The 16,886-nt window shown below is 41.5% G+C and overlaps 1 pseudogene; it reads right to left on the reverse strand.

Moving 5' to 3' along the window:
• The window catches only part of LOC108412933, a 30,864-nt pseudogene that overhangs the window by 6,007 nt on the left and 7,971 nt on the right, over positions 1 to 16,886 (reverse strand).

Here is a 16,886-nt window from a genome sequence, read left to right on the forward strand (position 1 = left end):
GCACTCAGAAATAACTAAAAAGTAATAAGGGCTGCAGATTATCCCAGAATATATCTTACGCCATAATGCATTTTGGTTCTGTCTTGTTTCAATGTGGTGCCAAAATCTACAGCAATTTATGGTTGCTAAAATGCCGATTGTCCAAGTGGTGCTCAGAAAACAATGTGATTTTGTAGACAGTTGGTCTTCTTTTAAGGGCATGCCTGGTCTTTTGAGTCAGGATAGTACAACTACAATTCCCATAAAGTTGGGACGTTGTGTAAAACAAAAATGAAAACAGAATAAAATGATTTGCAAATCTTTTTCAACCCATATTCAATTGAATAAAATACAAAGACAAGATATTAATGTTAAAATGGATAAACTTTATTGTTTTTTTGCAAATATTCACTCATGGGAGACAGGTCTGGACTGCAGGCAGGCCAGTCTAGTACCTGCACTCTTTTACTATGAAACCACGCTGTTGTAACACGTGCAGGATGTGGCTTGGTGTTGTCTTGCTGAAATAAGCAGGGACGTCCCTGAAAAAGACGCTGCTTGGATGGCAGCAGATGTTGCTCCACAACCTGTATGTACCTTTCAGCATTAATGGTGCCTTCACAGATGTGTAAGTTACCCCTGCCATGGACACTAACACACCCCCCATACCATCAGAGATGCTGGCTTTTGAACTTTGAGCTGATAACAATCCAGACAGTCCTTTTCCTCTTTGGCCCGGAGGACACAACGTCCATGATTTCCAAAAACAATTTGAAATGTGGACGCATCAGACCACAGGACACTTTTCCACTTTGCGTCAGTCCATCTCAGATGAGCTTGGGCTCAGAGAAGCCGGCGGCGTTTCTGGGTGGTGTTGATATGTGTCTTTCGCTTTGCATGGCAGAGTTTTAACTAGCACTTGTAGATGGAGCGACGAACTGAGTTCACTGACAGTGGTTTTCTGAAGTGTTCCTGAGCCCATGTGGGAATATCCGTTACAGAATGATGTGGGTTTTTAATGCAGTGCCGTCTGAGGGATCGAAGGTCACGGGCATTCAATGTTGGTTTTCTGCCCGTTTACTTGCAGAGATTTCTTCAGATTCTCTGAATCTTTTGATGATATTATGGACTGTAGATGATGAAATCCCTAAATTCCTTGCAGTTGCACGTTGAGAAACGTTCTTAAACTGTTGGACTATTTGCTCACGCAGTTGTGCACCACTGTACAAAGTGGTGAACCTCATCCTGTCCTTGTTTGTGAATGACTGAGCCTTTCAGGGATGCTCCCTTTATACCCAATCATGATACTCACCTGTTTCCAATTAACCCGTTCACCTGTGGAATGTTCCAAACAGGTGTTTTTTGAGCATTCCTCAACTTTCCCAGTCTTTTGTTGCCCCTGCCCCAACTTCTTTGGAACATGTTGCAGGCATCAAATTCAAAATGAGTGAATATTTGCAAAAAACAATAAAGTTTATTCGTTTGAACATTAAATATCTTGTCTTTGTAGTGTATTCTGTTGAATATAGGTTGAAAAGGATTTGCAAATCATCGTATTCTGTTTTTATTCATGTTTTACACAATGTTCCAACTTCATTGGAATTGGGGTTGTACACACACTATATACAAACATGTGCACACAATACTATACACACACTCACACATACACATGTATACACAATTATTAAGTTCTTTTTGTTTGTGTCTTCTCTAAACTGTGTGTGTGTGTGTGGGTGTGTGTGTGTGTGTGTGTACAGATGTGTATGATCTCACTCTTGATTCAAACACGGCAAACAGGTTTCTTTCTCTATCTGAGAGGAACAGAAAGGTGGAGCGGGTGACGGAGGATCAGCGTTATCCAGGTCATCCAGACAGATTTGATGACTGTTATCAGGTTCTGAGTGTGGAGAGTCTGACTGGACGCTGTTACTGGGAGGTTCAGTGGAGCGGGAGTGGGGTTATTATATCAGTGTCATACAGAGGGATCAGGAGGAAAGGAGGCAGTAATGACTGTGTGTTTGGCTATTTGAACATTAAATATCTTGTCTTTGTAGTGTATTCAAGTGAATATAGTTTAATATAGTTGTATATATCCCTGAGATGCTGCTCTCATTTCTTGTAGCATAGCATGTAGTCTCTTAGATAGCTGTCAGGGCAGGATAGTCAGTACAGACATAGCTTCCACTCGACTGAGACTGTGTCTGTTCCTCAAATCAAACTATCAACTAGTTATATGAGTCTAAAAGGTCAGCTGTAAAACCAGGACTGTTTAACATAAAACACACCTAAGAATATACATCAAAAGCCATTGTTAAATAAAGTCAATACTGATCATGATTTTGATGCCCTATGCCCCACAGAAATGTGGATGAGACCTGAAAAATACTACCCAGTCTACTATTATGTATATAGTCCTAATTTAAACAAGGATGAGACATAGCAACTGTTATTACAGATGCTTGAGGCATTAATGAATAGCATGCATTCTGCTATACAAAGGAGGTGAGGCATCAGATTAATATAATATAATAAAAATCCAAAATCTTAGAAAGCCTAGTGAATGATCAACTCAACTCAATCCTTTATACAAACATTGCTATTAATCTGGTTTTAGAGAAAAACCCAAAAATAACAAATGACATTTTTATTGCCATAGACAGAAAGAAGCATTGTGCAGCCCTTTTTTATTGATCTCCCAAAAGCTGTTGACACAGTTGATCACTCCCTACTTTTAAAAAGCCTACAAAACATTTGTTTTGAGAATAAAGCTACATGCTGGCCCAGAATTACCTTTTTGATAGGCACCAATGTGTAACACTGGTTCACCATAAATCTTATCCACCCCATGACTAAAGATGTTCCGCAAGGCTCCATACTTGGCAAGATGGCACATACCAAGACGTGTGTGTGTGTGTGTGTTTGTGAAAAAATTTATTTTTAGATGCATCGCGATGCGAGGTGAACGATTCTGAATCGATTAACAAATGTATTTAACATTTAATTATAACAATGTTGACAGAATATAATCAAATTTAATTGAATTGCGAGGAATACCTGGAGATTTACACTCCTAATGTGTGTGTGTGTTTACACAATCCTGCATTTAACAGCTCCAATATAATTTATTTTCACTGTAATTACAGCCTATATATCAACTGCACATAACAGCTAAAAAAAAGCAGAAAAGAATGAAATAGTTCTTTACAGGACTAACACCATATAATTTCAACAACTACCTCATTGTTTTGGGTTAATAACTCTGTTATAAACTGTATAAAATTTTAAAGTATTGGGTGATGTGGTTGTTAAGAAGGTATGCTGTAAGAAAATTAAGTTTTACAAAATTTTACTGTAATAGTTATTAAATTATTATTTTATATTTAATATATTATATATATATATATATATATATATATATATATATTTTGGGTAATTGTAGTTTGTTACCATTATTTACATTTTATTATCAAATAGTTACTGCCATAATTAATAATTAGTTACATAGAACTAGAAAATTAGCATGTAATTTTAGTTTAGTATAACTTACCATAACATTAATATAATCATTGCCCATTTATTATCAAAATAAAACAGCAACTAATACTCTCTGCTTGGTGCAAAGCAATTCTAAATCATAAAATCCCTAAATCTACATAAAAAGCATATAGTTAATCTGACAAGAAGAAGAAATTACAACAGACAATATACTAAAACAAGGAATGAATATAAGAAGTACAAGAAGCTCTCTATAAAACAAACTCTAAAACCAATCAAAAAATTATTAGATATTATACTTGAGTTATAGTGTTTCTTACCTTATTTTCCATTCAGAACTGAATTCACAGAAAACTAACCTGAGTGTCTCCAGCTTACAGTGTGAACTCTTCAGTCCAGCAGAAAGCTGCTTCACTCCTGAATCCTGCAGGTCATTGTTACTGAGGTCCAGATTTTTGAGGGAGGAGTTTGATTGTAGAGCTGATAGTTTTTCACATGATGTTGTGGTGAGATTACAGCCAGCTATACTGTAAAATCAGAATGAACACAGCACATGATACATTAAGATCAGGAGAATTAAAATTAAGTAAAATAATTCTCCATGTGTTACTTCATTGTTTTATCTACAAAGAAGTACACCAGATTCAAATCTGACATTTCTTTCTCACACTCAAAGCTGCTTTACAATTACAAGTCATTCCAAAACAAAGTACATTAATCAAAATGCTGATAGATTATTAATGTGATCTTAGTGAAAATAAAACATATAAAATATTAGTGGTTAACCTTGATCATTAAAAATCTAATTTGCAGAAGGTTCACCTGAGTGTCTCCAGTTTACAGTGTGAACTCTCGAGTCCAGCAGAAAGCAGCTCCACTCCTGAATCCTGCAGGTCATTGTTACTGAGGTCCAGATCTTTCAGGGACGAGTTTACTGACTCTAGAAATGATTGCAGTTTTTCACAAGATGCTGTTGTGAGATTACAGCCAGCTAGTCTGTATAGGCAGAGAAAACACAGCATATATTTAATAGGTAAATAAGTAATACCTACAATGTCCTGGTATGCTTTCTACATAGTAACTGTATGAAATGTATCAAGTCTGTACAACAGCACTTATTCAGCATTTAATGGTAAATATGTAGTACTAATAGGCAGTACTTGATTCACACTTCATAAGGTAAATCTATGAGTTCAGAATGACTAATGTAGTGAATAATGCATGAAATATCAGCTTTATTTCAGCTTTTAATGATTTAGCATTCCTATAAATGTATACTTAGGTAATAAAGGAATACAGACTAAGTAGCTATATTCCAGTGCAGTAACTCTTTCCATATTACTTGGTACATGATGCATACAAGTAACATCTTTGTAATATGAAACTGGACTGCAAAATTAAGTGTAATTTTACACATAATAATTAAACAGTAACCACCTGTTCTCTTATCATCATATGCAGAAATTAACCAGACATAGTATCAGGTATATGCTAGTAAGATATTTTGTATTATGATCGAAGCAGCACCGTAAAATAAAGTCTATATTGTATTTACTGGTGATTTTCTTTTTTTCAGATGAGTGTTTTTTAGTACTCACCAATACCATGTCTGATATCATGACAAATTATCATTAATAATTTGAATTTACACAACATGCATTAGCTAGTTATTGCCACATTCGTTACCATGTATTCAGGACCACTGCAGTGGAGAAGAGTGAGAGCAAGGAGGACTGAGCAAAGAGAGAAGCTGAGCAGTGCTGCTAACACTGCACAGAAGTATTGTCTAAATTGCAATGTGAAATATGGATGAATGAAGCAAAAACAACATATGATTACAGCAAAAATGTAAACAGTTTTGATATTGCTTTGGAATTGTTTTAAAACAGTACTACAGTATGCAACTAACTGTTCAGGTTTGACCCACACACAACATAACAGACCAAATTCCAAACTGCACAGAAGAGTCAGTGGCAAACTTACACAAAGAAAAAAATCTGGCACTTCCCAGTGTCCTTGATTACCAAGTACACACACATATCTACAGTCACAGTCACCCCCAGAGAGACAAACTTGGTATAGACAGAATATCTACGAAACAGTGAAGAATCCAAAAGGGCAGAGCCAACAGCACAGGGGAGAAACAAACATAAACTAAGCTACGTAGAGTCCAGCTGCAGACGTTAACAGTCTTGTGTGCTGCACTGAAAAGTGAGAATGCCTGGAAGAAGCAGAGGGGAGCTCTGCTGCTTTTTGCATTTAGTAGCTTAATCATTTGTCATGTTCTTGTTTTATTACATTGTTTTACTCTTAGCTTATGTTAATATAATACATTTTGTCCTTATTTTGTCCATATAACATTATGTATGATTATGAAAAAGGTGTATTGTAAAGACTATGTACAAAGTTACACTTAATTTTACATCCAGTTTCCATCATATTACAGATATAAATGTACCAACATGACACTGAATTATTTAAGTGGAAAGAGGTACTAAGTACACAGTGGTAGGTACTCTGCCATTTATACACATTTGTCACCTGTATCTATAACCCTACTCTTCTTTGTCGCATGCGCACATATTTCCTGTAGCAGTTTCAAAGTACTTGCCATTAATAAGCAACTCCTTAGCAATAAAAATTGAAATATAACCTACAGTACTCACAGTACTTATTCTGTATTTATATATTATACTTTCAAAGTGTAAAACAAGTATTTATTGCTTTTAAAAACCATATGTTTACTGGTAAATTCTGTAAGTACACACCTGGTGCTTAATATGCACTTGGAAACCATGTAGCAGGAAACTGCTTGTACTACATATTTATTTATTAAATAGTTGTTAGTTACCATACCATAAAAATACCATACACTCAGGAGCTCATACCTAATCAATTTTAATATACCTGGATTGACTGTGATCCTGATCTTCATATGTGATTCTGATATGCAGCAGGGGCCAGGATGCATTCTGGTAACACTTTATAATAACAGAATTTAATATTATGTAAATATTTGTAAATGAATGTTAATATATATTACTGGATACATATATTGGTTTTACTTGTGCATAAATATATGCTACCATTTTAATTATTAACTATTTACTTAGTAATAAAGAAAGGACTATAAATTTACTGCATTTAAAAGTGTAATAAGATACATGTTTATTAAAGCAATTGTCATAATTGCTAAAATTACGTCCCGACACTACATGAGACAGATGCTCTGATAAAAAACCTAGTGCTCCTAATGCCACTTGCAATAACCCATAGTGCTCAAATAAAAACAATGAATTAGAGCCAGGAGCGGTGTGTGATGGAGTGTCAATCACTGTTTATATACATGCTGCTGGCAGCCCCCTACCCTGTGCACCATCTCTGCCCATGCATGCCTTCACTCAGTCAAACACAATATTTTCAGTGAGCAGTTTTAGGAAACACAAACACAATGGCGCATAAACAACAATCAGCAAGTACAAAATAGCACCTCCCTCCTTTACCAACAACAGCATACATGACAAAGATGGTTTGCTGCTTTGAAGTTTTATTGCAGCAGTTACCGTGTTAATGATAGTTTTTTCTTGTCTAGGAATCTGTTTAAAGTTCCTTTTTGCATAAAAGTGAAAAGTGAACAGACTCCCGAAAGCAAGCTACAAGAAAATGCTGAACTTCAACTGTCCCACAACAGTTGGTAGTCCCTTCACCTTATGCATTGATAGGGGGTGCCATTATAGTATTCCTGTACTATGGTTGTATTATATTTATCCACAGTTCCTGCAGATATGCTTACGCAAAACAGCATCCATGGGTTTGAAAACACGACAATGAGGCAGATCTAAGATGAAAAGGAGACATGGTGGAAACAGTAAGGTGTGGAGCCTAGCTCGTGCAGTACAACATTTGTAAATGAAAATACTCACACAACTTTTCTGGATTCTTTGACCACTTACAGGAGCCTTAGAAAACATTCCTCTGATAGATCATATTTCCTTAGGTCAAACTCATCCAGCTCTTCTTCGGAGTTCAGCAACAGAAATGCCACAGCTGACCACTGAGTGGGAGAGAGTTTAGCTCCGCTGACACCACTGGAACCTCCCCTCTTCAGGTATGTTTGAACTTCTTGCACTAGAGACTGATCATTCAGTTCATTCAGACAGTGGAACAGAGTGACTGTTTTCTCTGGAGAGGGATTTTCCCTGATCTTCTCCTTGATGTACTGGACCTCTTTTCTGTGAGAGCTGCTTCTGGTCTGTGTCAGTAGACCTCGTAAGAGAGTCTGATTGGACTCCAGGGAGAGGCCCATAAGGAAGCGGAGGTAAAGGTCCAGGTGTCCATTTTCACTCTGTAAGGCCTTGTCCACAGAGGACTTGAGGAAGTCAGACATTTCTGACTTTTTGAAGAAATCAGAAAGTTCAGTTTGCAGAATATTTCTGTTGTTGGAGATGAAGTAAAGAAATGCATATAAAGCAGCCAGAAACTCCTGAATGCTCAGATGCACAAAGCTGAAAACCTTCCCCAGGTGCTGCCCAAACTCCTCTCTGAAGATCTGGGTGCACACTCCTGAGTACACTGACAATTCTCTGACATCAACACCACACTCTCTCAGGTCATCCTCATAGAAGATCAGGTTGCCCTTTTTCAACTGTTGGAAAGCCAGTTTTCCTAGTGCCCGAATAATCTTTCTAGTCCACTCATGATCAACGTTACTTTTTCTTTGGTACTTTTGGCTGCTGTGTTTGATCTGAAACATAAGGAAGTGTGAGAACATTTGAGTCAGAGTCTTGGGGATCTCTCCACTCTCTGCATCACTCAACACTCTTTCTAAAACAGTGGATGCAATCCAGCAGAAGACTGGGATATGGCACATGATGTAGAGGCTTCTTGAGGCCTTCACATGTGTAATGATTCTTTCAGCAAGGCTCTGATCACTGATTCTTTTCCTGAAGTATTCCTCTTTCTGAGGGTCAGTGAACCCTCGTACCTCTGTTACCTGGTCAATACAGTCAGGAGGGATCTGATTGGCTGCTGCTGGTCGAGTAGTTATCCACAGAAGAGCAGAGGGAAGTAGAATCCCTTTGATGAGGCTTGTCAGCAACACATCCACTGAGGCTGACTGGGTCACATCAAATACACTCTCACTGTTCTGGAAATCTAGAGAAAGTCGACACTCATCCAGACCATCAAAGATGAACATGATTTTATAGTAAAAATAGTCTCTTGGTTTTAATTCTTTAGTGTCTGGGAAAAATTGATGAAGAAGAGTCATCATACTGAGCTTTTTCTTCTTCATCAAATTCAGCTCTCTAAAAGGAAGTGGAAATATGAAGAGGATTTCCTGATTTGATTTTCCTTCAGCCCAGTCTAGAACGAACTTCTGGACAGAGACTGTTTTCCCAATTCCAGCAACTCCTTTAGTCAGGACAGTTCTGATCAGTTTATCTTTGAAGATGTCATTGCATTTGATGGGTTTCTCCAGTGTTGCTGGTCTCCTGGATCTTGTCTCAATCTGTCTGACTTCATGTTCATTATTGACCCCTCCACTCCCGCCTTCTGTGATGTACAGTTCTGTGTAGATCTCATTCAGAAGGGCTGAGATTCCAGTATTTGAGATTCCTTCATTAATTTTCAGAAATTTGTCCTTCAGTGTTGATTTCAGGTTTCGATGACATGAAGGAGCCAGTTCTAATAAAATAGGGAACAATAAAAATACATGTTATGCATGATAACATTTATTTTCAGCATTGTCATAAACCCACTATGATATATTACAGTGAATTCAAACTGTTCAATTCAAGGGATTTTTTTTATATAGCGCTTTTTACAACAGGCATTGTCACAAAGCAGCATTACAGAAAATCTGTGTCTAAGCTTCGAGGACCATTGCCAAATGCAACAGTGGCAAGAAAAACTCCCTAAAACAAGGAAAAAGAAACTTTGAAAGATTCAAGATTCAAAAGAGGAACCCATCCTCCTCTGGTCAACATTGCATACCATAACAAAAACAACACGAACGGAGGCCAAGATTATACAATTAATATACCTTATCTCTTAGAGTAAAAGAAATAATGAAACCATCCTGTCGTTAGACAGAACTATTTGGATTAATCAGTGATAACCAATGACAAGTGTTGAAGGCCTATCAGAATAACTGCAAGAAATACATCTATGAAAATCAGTCATTGTTAGTTATTCTTAGGAGTTAAATCCAAAATTGTCAATGACCACTGTTAGAAGCCTACAATGATGTTCTGTTAGTATGAATATGAGAAAAACTCAGAGAATAGTGAGACAAGTGAAACAGTGTCTATGATTAAATAGTTTGAGTCTTAACTAAACAAGTAGGTTTTTAGCCTAGACTTAAAGACTGAGGCTGTGTCTGAGTCGCAAACCCTGACTGAGTGGTTATTCCAAAGATGTAACTTTATTAATTCTAAGCACTAATAGTGAGCAGCACCTTCTGATCTTAGTAGGTGTTATAGTTTCAAATAACTGACATGTTCTCCAAGATAATGAGCCAAACAGTTTAGAGCTTTGCCAGTAGCAGTAATATTGGTTATATGTGCACCAAAGGACAAAAATAAATCAAGTCTCATAGTCCTGTGACAAATGTTACTACATTGTCATGATCATTTAAACTCATGTAAACACATGACTCATGTCTTACTGGTCTGTAGTGTGTTAGCGAGGTCAGTCTGGTTCATGTTTCTCAGGATGGTCAGTGTGATCCTCAGCACCCCCTCTCTGACATTGTTCTCATCCTCATCCACCTCTTTTTCATCTTCTTCTGCGTTATCCAGACTTAGCAGCTTCACAAACCTCTTGAGCTGATTCTTCACCAGAGAGATGACTTTATGCTCCAGCTCCTGATTAAGGATGAAACGTAACAGAAACAGGGGCCTGTGATCACTGTGAAGGGGTTACATTACAACCCCAATTCCAATAAAGTTGGGATGTTGTGTAAAACATGAATAAAAACAGAATATAATGATTTGCAAATTCTTTTCAACCTATATTCAATTGAATACACTACAAAGACAAGATATTTAATGTTGAAACTGATAAACTTTATTGTTTTTTGCAAATATTCACTCATTTTGAATTTGATGCCTGCAACACGTTCCAAAGAAGTTGGGACAGGGGCATGTTTACCACTGTGTTACATCACCTTTCCTTTTAACAACACTCAATAAGTGTTTGGGACCTGAGGACACTAATTTGTTGAAGCTTTGTAGGTGGAATTATTTCCCATTCTTGCTTGATGTACAACTTCAGTTGCTCAACAGTCCGGGGTCTCCATTGTCGTATTTTGTGTTTCATAATGCGCCACACATTTTCAATGGGAGACAGGTCTGGACTGCAGGCAGGCCAGTCTAGTACCCGCACTCTTTTACTACGAAGCTACGCTGTTGTAACACGTGCAGAATGTGGCTTGGCATTGTCTTGCTGAAATAAGCAGGACGTCTCTGAAAAAGACGCTGCTTGGATGGCAGCAGATGTTGCTCCAAAACCTGTATGTACCTTTCAGCACTAATGGTGCCTCCACAGACGTGTAAGTTACCCATGCCATGGGCACTAACACACCCCCATACCATCAGAGATGCTGACTTTTGATCTTTGCACTGATAACAATCTGGACAGTCCTTTTCCTCTTTGGCCCGGAGGACACGACATCCATGATTTCCAAAAACAATTTGAAATGTGCATCAGTCCATCTCAGATGAGCTCGGGCCCAGAGAAGCCGGCGGCGTTTCTGGGTGGTGTTGATATCTGGTTTCGCTTTGCATGGCAGAGTTTTAACTTGCACTTATAGATGGAGCGACAAACTGTGTTCACTGACAGTGGTTTTCTGAAGTGTTCCTGAGCCCATGTGGGAATATCCGTTACAGAATGATGTGGGTTTTTAATGCAGTGTTGCCTGAGGGATCGAAGGTCACAGGCATTCAATGTTGGTTTTCTGCCTTGCTGCTTACTTGCAGAGATTTCTCCAGATTCTCTGAATCTTTTGATGACTGTAGGTGATGAAATCCCTAGATTCCTTGCAATTGCACGTTGAGAAACGTTCTTAAACTGTTGGACTATTTGCTCAAGCAGCTGTTCACAAAGTGGTGAACCTCGCCCCGTCCTTGCTTGTGAACGACTGAGCCTTTCAGGAATGCTCCCTTTATACCCAATTATGACAATCTCACCTGTTTCCAATTAACCTGTTCACCTGTGGAATGTTCCAAACAGGTGTTTTTTTTAGCATTCCTCAACTTTCCCAGTCTTTTGTTGCCCCTGTCCCAACTTCTTTGGGACATGTTACAGGCATCAAATTCAAAATGAGTGAATATTTGCAAAAAACAATAAAGTTTATCTGTTTGAACATTAAATATCTTGTCTTTGTAGTGTATTCAATTGAATATAGGTTGAAAAGGATTTGCAAATCATATTCTGTTTTTATTTATGTTTTACACAACGTCCCAACATTGGAATTGGAGTTGTACACACACTATATACAAACATCTCTTTATTCATTAATTCTTTCCAGCAACAAAAAACTTCAAAGTTTATCTGAATTTTAACATATAAATGTATAACTTTAAACTTGATTCTCATACATACATTTACATGAATCATTTGGACAATGAAGTTTAAAGTTATACATTTAGTTTTTGTGTGTGGGAGGAATTAATGAATAAAGAAAGCTTTAGTATAAACACTTTTGGAGAATAAGTTATGGTCATCTATTAATTTAAGATTCATATTGTTTCAGATTATATGAGGAAGAACACAGAATGATTGCTCATTAACACATAACATAAATTACACAAGACGAGCCTCTCTCTCTTTGCTCTCTCTCTCTCTCACACACACACACTCACACACCTTGAAAATGATCTCCACGTTTTTCCTGGTAACATCTAAGCTCTCCTGGACTCTGTCAGAAAACATATCATTATCAATACCGTATTGTGAACAACCTGAATAACACAGTAAACACACTTTCACGTATTGCAACATATTGTTTTAGGTTATTTAAATATGTTATTATAATATGTTAAGTGAAAATAAGTGAACACACATATGACATTTTTCTTTTTACAACATTTAGTGCACCATTTGTATGTATTTGCTAAGTATAACATATTTTTAAAAAACATAAAAACCTCCATGAAAAACAGACACAAACAATCATGTACCCTGCCCAGGAGAGGGTCATCAGGACCAACCTCTGGAGCCAGGCCAGGGGATAGCATCCCTGAGTGAGTGCCTGGTGGCCGGGCAACCAACGTAACCCATCTGGACTCAGCCCAAAGAGGCAACGTGGGGAGACTTGGGGTAGCGGTGCAGTGCTATATAGGCAGTGGGAGATTGCAGGGGGGCCCTTGGTGGCCTAGGCCCCTTCGGCAGAAACTGCCTCTTGGTACATGGAATGTAACCTCACTGGGGGAAGGAGCCGGAGCTTGTGGGGTAGATTGAGATATAGATAGGCTCACCTCCACCCACAATGTCGGCTCTGGAACCAAACTCGTGGATAGGGCTGCTCAGGGGTTGCACAGGGTGAGAGGTGCTGGGTGGGTGTGGAGATATTAAAATCGTAGAGAGGAAAACTCTGACTGTTGTCTGTGCTTATGCACCAAACAACAGGTCAGAGTATTCTGCCTTCTTGGAGTGAGTTGGGCGAGGTTCTGGAAAGGGTACCGTCTACAGACTCCATAGTCTTACTGGGAGACTTCAATGCCCACATTGGCAATGACTGGGAGACCTGGAGATCCGTGATTGGGAAGAACGGCCTGTCCGATCTGAAGCTGATGCCAGACATGGATTGTCCATAACGAACACTAAGTTTGAACACAAGAATGTTCATAAGTGTACATTTTACCAGAGCTCCTTAGGTTATAGGTCAATGATAAGACTTTGTTGTCATTTCATCTGAGTTGGGACAGTATATTCTGGACACTCAGGTGAAGAGAGGTGCTGAGCTGTCAACTGATTGCCATCTGGTGGTGAGTTGGATCAGATGGCAGGGAAGACTGATGGTCAGACCCGGTAGGCCCAAGCGAATAGTGAGGGTGTGCTGGCAATGACTGTCGGAGGCCCCTGTTCGGAATGTTTTCAACTCCCACCTCCAGGAGAGCTTTTCTCTGGAGCCAGGCCTGGGGGAGGGGCTCGCCAGCGAGCGTCTGGTGGCCGGGCATTCACTCATGGTGCCCGGCCGGGCCCAGCCCGAAGGAGCTACATGAGTCCCCCCTCCCATCGACCCACCACCAATGGAAGGGGCAGTAGTAGGGGTATTGTGCATTGTGGATCGGGCAGTGTCCGAAGGCGTGGGCCTTGGCGTTCTGATCCTCGGTTGCTGAAACTGGCTTTTGGAACTTGGAACGTTACCTCACTGGCGGGGAAGGAGCCTGAGTTGGTGCGCGAGGTTGAGAGATACCGGCTAGATATAGTCGGGCTCACCTCAACACACAGCTTGGGCACTGGGTCCAATCTCCTTGAGAGGGGCAGGACTTTTTTCTTTTCTGGAGTTGCCCATGGTGATAGGCGGCGGGCAGGTGTGGGCTTTCTCATAGCCCCTCGACTCGGCGCCTGTATGTTGGGGTTTTCCCCGGTGGACGAGAGGGTAGCTTCCCTATGCCTTCGGGTTGGGGAACGGGTCCTGACTGTTGTCTGTGCTTATGCACCGAACAGCAGTTCAGAGTACCCAGCCTTCTTAGAGTCCTTGGGAGGGGTGTTTGAAAGTACTCCTCCTGGAGACTCGATTGTCCTACTGGGGGACTTCAACGCTCACGTGGGCAATGACAGTGAGACCTGGAGGGGTGTGATTGGGAGGAATGGCCTCTCTGATCTGAACCCGAGTGGTGTTCATTTTTTGGACTTCTGTGCAAACCACAGTTTGTCCATAACGAACACCATGTTTGAACACAAGGATGTCCATAAGTGCACATGGCACCAGGACACCCTAGGCCGCAGTTCAATGATTGACTTTGTAGTCGTGTCAGCGGACTTGCGGCCATGTGTATTGGACACTCGGGTAAAGAGAGGAGCTGAGCTGTCAACTGATCACCACCTGGTGGTGAGTTGGATCAGGTGGTGGGGAAGATGCCGGTCAGACCAGGCAAACCCAAACGTATAGTGAGGGTTTGCTGGGAACATCTGGCAGAAGAACCTGTCAGATTGATCTTCAACTCACACCTCCGTCAGAACTTTGACCAGATATCGGGGGAGGTGAGGGACATTGACTCAGAATGGGCCATGTTCCGCTCCTCCATTGTTGAAGCGGCTGACTGTAGCTGTGGTCGCAAGGTAGTTGGTGCCTGTCGGGGCGGTAATCCTCGAACCCGGTGGTGGACACCCCAGGTGAGAGATGCCGTCAAGCTGAAGAAGGAGTTCTACCGGGCGTGGTTGGCCTGTAGGACACCAGAGGCAGCTGGCAGGTATCGACAGGCCAAGCGATCTGTGGCTTCAGTCGTTGCCAAGGCAAAAACCCAGGTGTGGGAAGAGTCGGTGAGGCCTTGGAAAGTGACTTTAAGTCGGCTCCGAAAAGATTCTGGCAAACCGTCAGGCGACTCAGAAGGGGAAAGCAGTGTGCCACTAGCACTGTATATAGTGGAGATGGTGTGCTGTTGACTTCGACTGAAGACGTCATTGGGCGGTGGAAGGAATACTTTGAGGACCTTCTCAATCCCACCAACAGGTTCTCCAGTGAGGAGGCAGAGTCTGGGGACACGGGAATAGGCTTGTCCATTACTGAGGCCGAAGTCGCTAAAGTAGTTAAAAAGCTCCTTGGCGGCAGGGCTCCAGGGGTGGATGAGATCCGTCCCGAGTTCCTCAAGGCACTGGATGTTGTGGGGCTGTCTTGGCTGACACGCCTTTTCAACATTGCTTGGACATCGGGAGTGGTGCCACTGGATTGGCAGACTGGGGTGGTGGTGCCTCTTTTTAAAAAGCGGGACCGGAGGCTGTGTTCCAACTACAGGGGAATCACACTCCTCAGCCTCCCTGGTAAGGTCTATGCAGGGGTACTGGAGAAGAGAGTCCGGCTTATAGTTGAACCTTGGATTCAGGAGGAGCAGTGCGGGTTCCGCTCTGGTCGTGGAACACTGGACCAACTCTTTACCCTCTCAAGGATTCTGGAGGGTTTATGGGAGTTTGCCCAACCAGTCCACACGTGCTTGGTGGATTTGGAGAAGGCATTCGACTGTGTTCCCCGGGGTATTCTGTGGGAGGTGCTTCGGGAGTACGGGGTACATGGCTCTTTGACTACGAGCCATTCAGGCCCTGTACAAACAAAGCAGGAGTTTGGTTCGCATGACCGGCAGTAAGTCAGACTTGTTCCCAGTGAGAGTTGGACTCCGTCAGCGCTGCCCTTTGTCACCGATTCTATTCATAATTTTTATGGATAGAATTTCTAGGCACAGTCAGGGGATGGAGAGTGTCCGATTTGGTGACCTCAGGGTCACATCGCTGCTGTTTGCAGATGATGTGGTCCTATTGGGGACATCAGGCCGTGAACTTCAGCTTTCACTGGATCGGTTGGCAGCCGAGTGTGAAGCGGCCGGGATGAGGATCAGTAACTCCAAATCCGAGGCCATGGTTCTCACGCGGGAAAGGGTGGAGAGCCCTCTCTGGGTTGGGGATGAGCTCTTGCCTCAAGTGGAGGAGTTTAAGTATCTCAGGGTCTTGTTCACGAGTGATGGTACAAGGGAGCGGGAGATTGACAGGCGGATTGGTGCTGGGTCAGCAGTGATGCCGGCTCTTTACCAGTCTGTTGTGGTAAAGAAAGAGCTGAGCCATAAGGCAAGGCTCTTGATTTACTGGTCGATCTACGTTCCCACCCTCACCTATGGTCATGAGCTTTGGGTAATGACCGAAAGAACGAGATCGCGAATACAAGCGGCCGAAATGAGTTTCCTCCGCAGGGTGGCTGGACTCTCCGTTAGAGATAGGGTGAGAAGTTCGGTCATCCGGGAGGGACTCAAAGTAGAGCCGCTGCTTCTCCATGTCGAGAGGAGCCAGTTGAGGTGGTTTGGGCATCTTGTTAGGATGCCTCCTGGACGGCTCCCTTGGGAGGTGTCACAGGCAACTCCACCGGGGAGGAGACCCCGGGGAAGAGCCAGGACACGCTGGTGTGACTATATCGCCCAGCTGGCCTGGGAGCGCCTCGGAATCCCTCCCAGGGAGCTAGTGGAAGTGGCTGGGGAAAGGGAGGTCTGGGCCTCATTGCTCAGGATGCTGCCCCCGCGACCCAAACCCCGGAGAAGCGGAAGATGATGGATGGATGGATGGATGGATGGCCCATTTGACTTCAATGCCAACAATGCATTCCAAAAAATTTTGTTTTTTATTTACATTTACATACAACTTTTTTGGAAATGGGGTTGTATAAAATGTGGGCCTACTTTATCTGTTGTAACTTATCAGATGTA

Source organism: Pygocentrus nattereri, chromosome 11, assembly GCF_015220715.1.
Source record: "Pygocentrus nattereri isolate fPygNat1 chromosome 11, fPygNat1.pri, whole genome shotgun sequence".
In the NCBI taxonomy this organism is placed as follows: domain Eukaryota; kingdom Metazoa; phylum Chordata; class Actinopteri; order Characiformes; family Serrasalmidae; genus Pygocentrus; species Pygocentrus nattereri.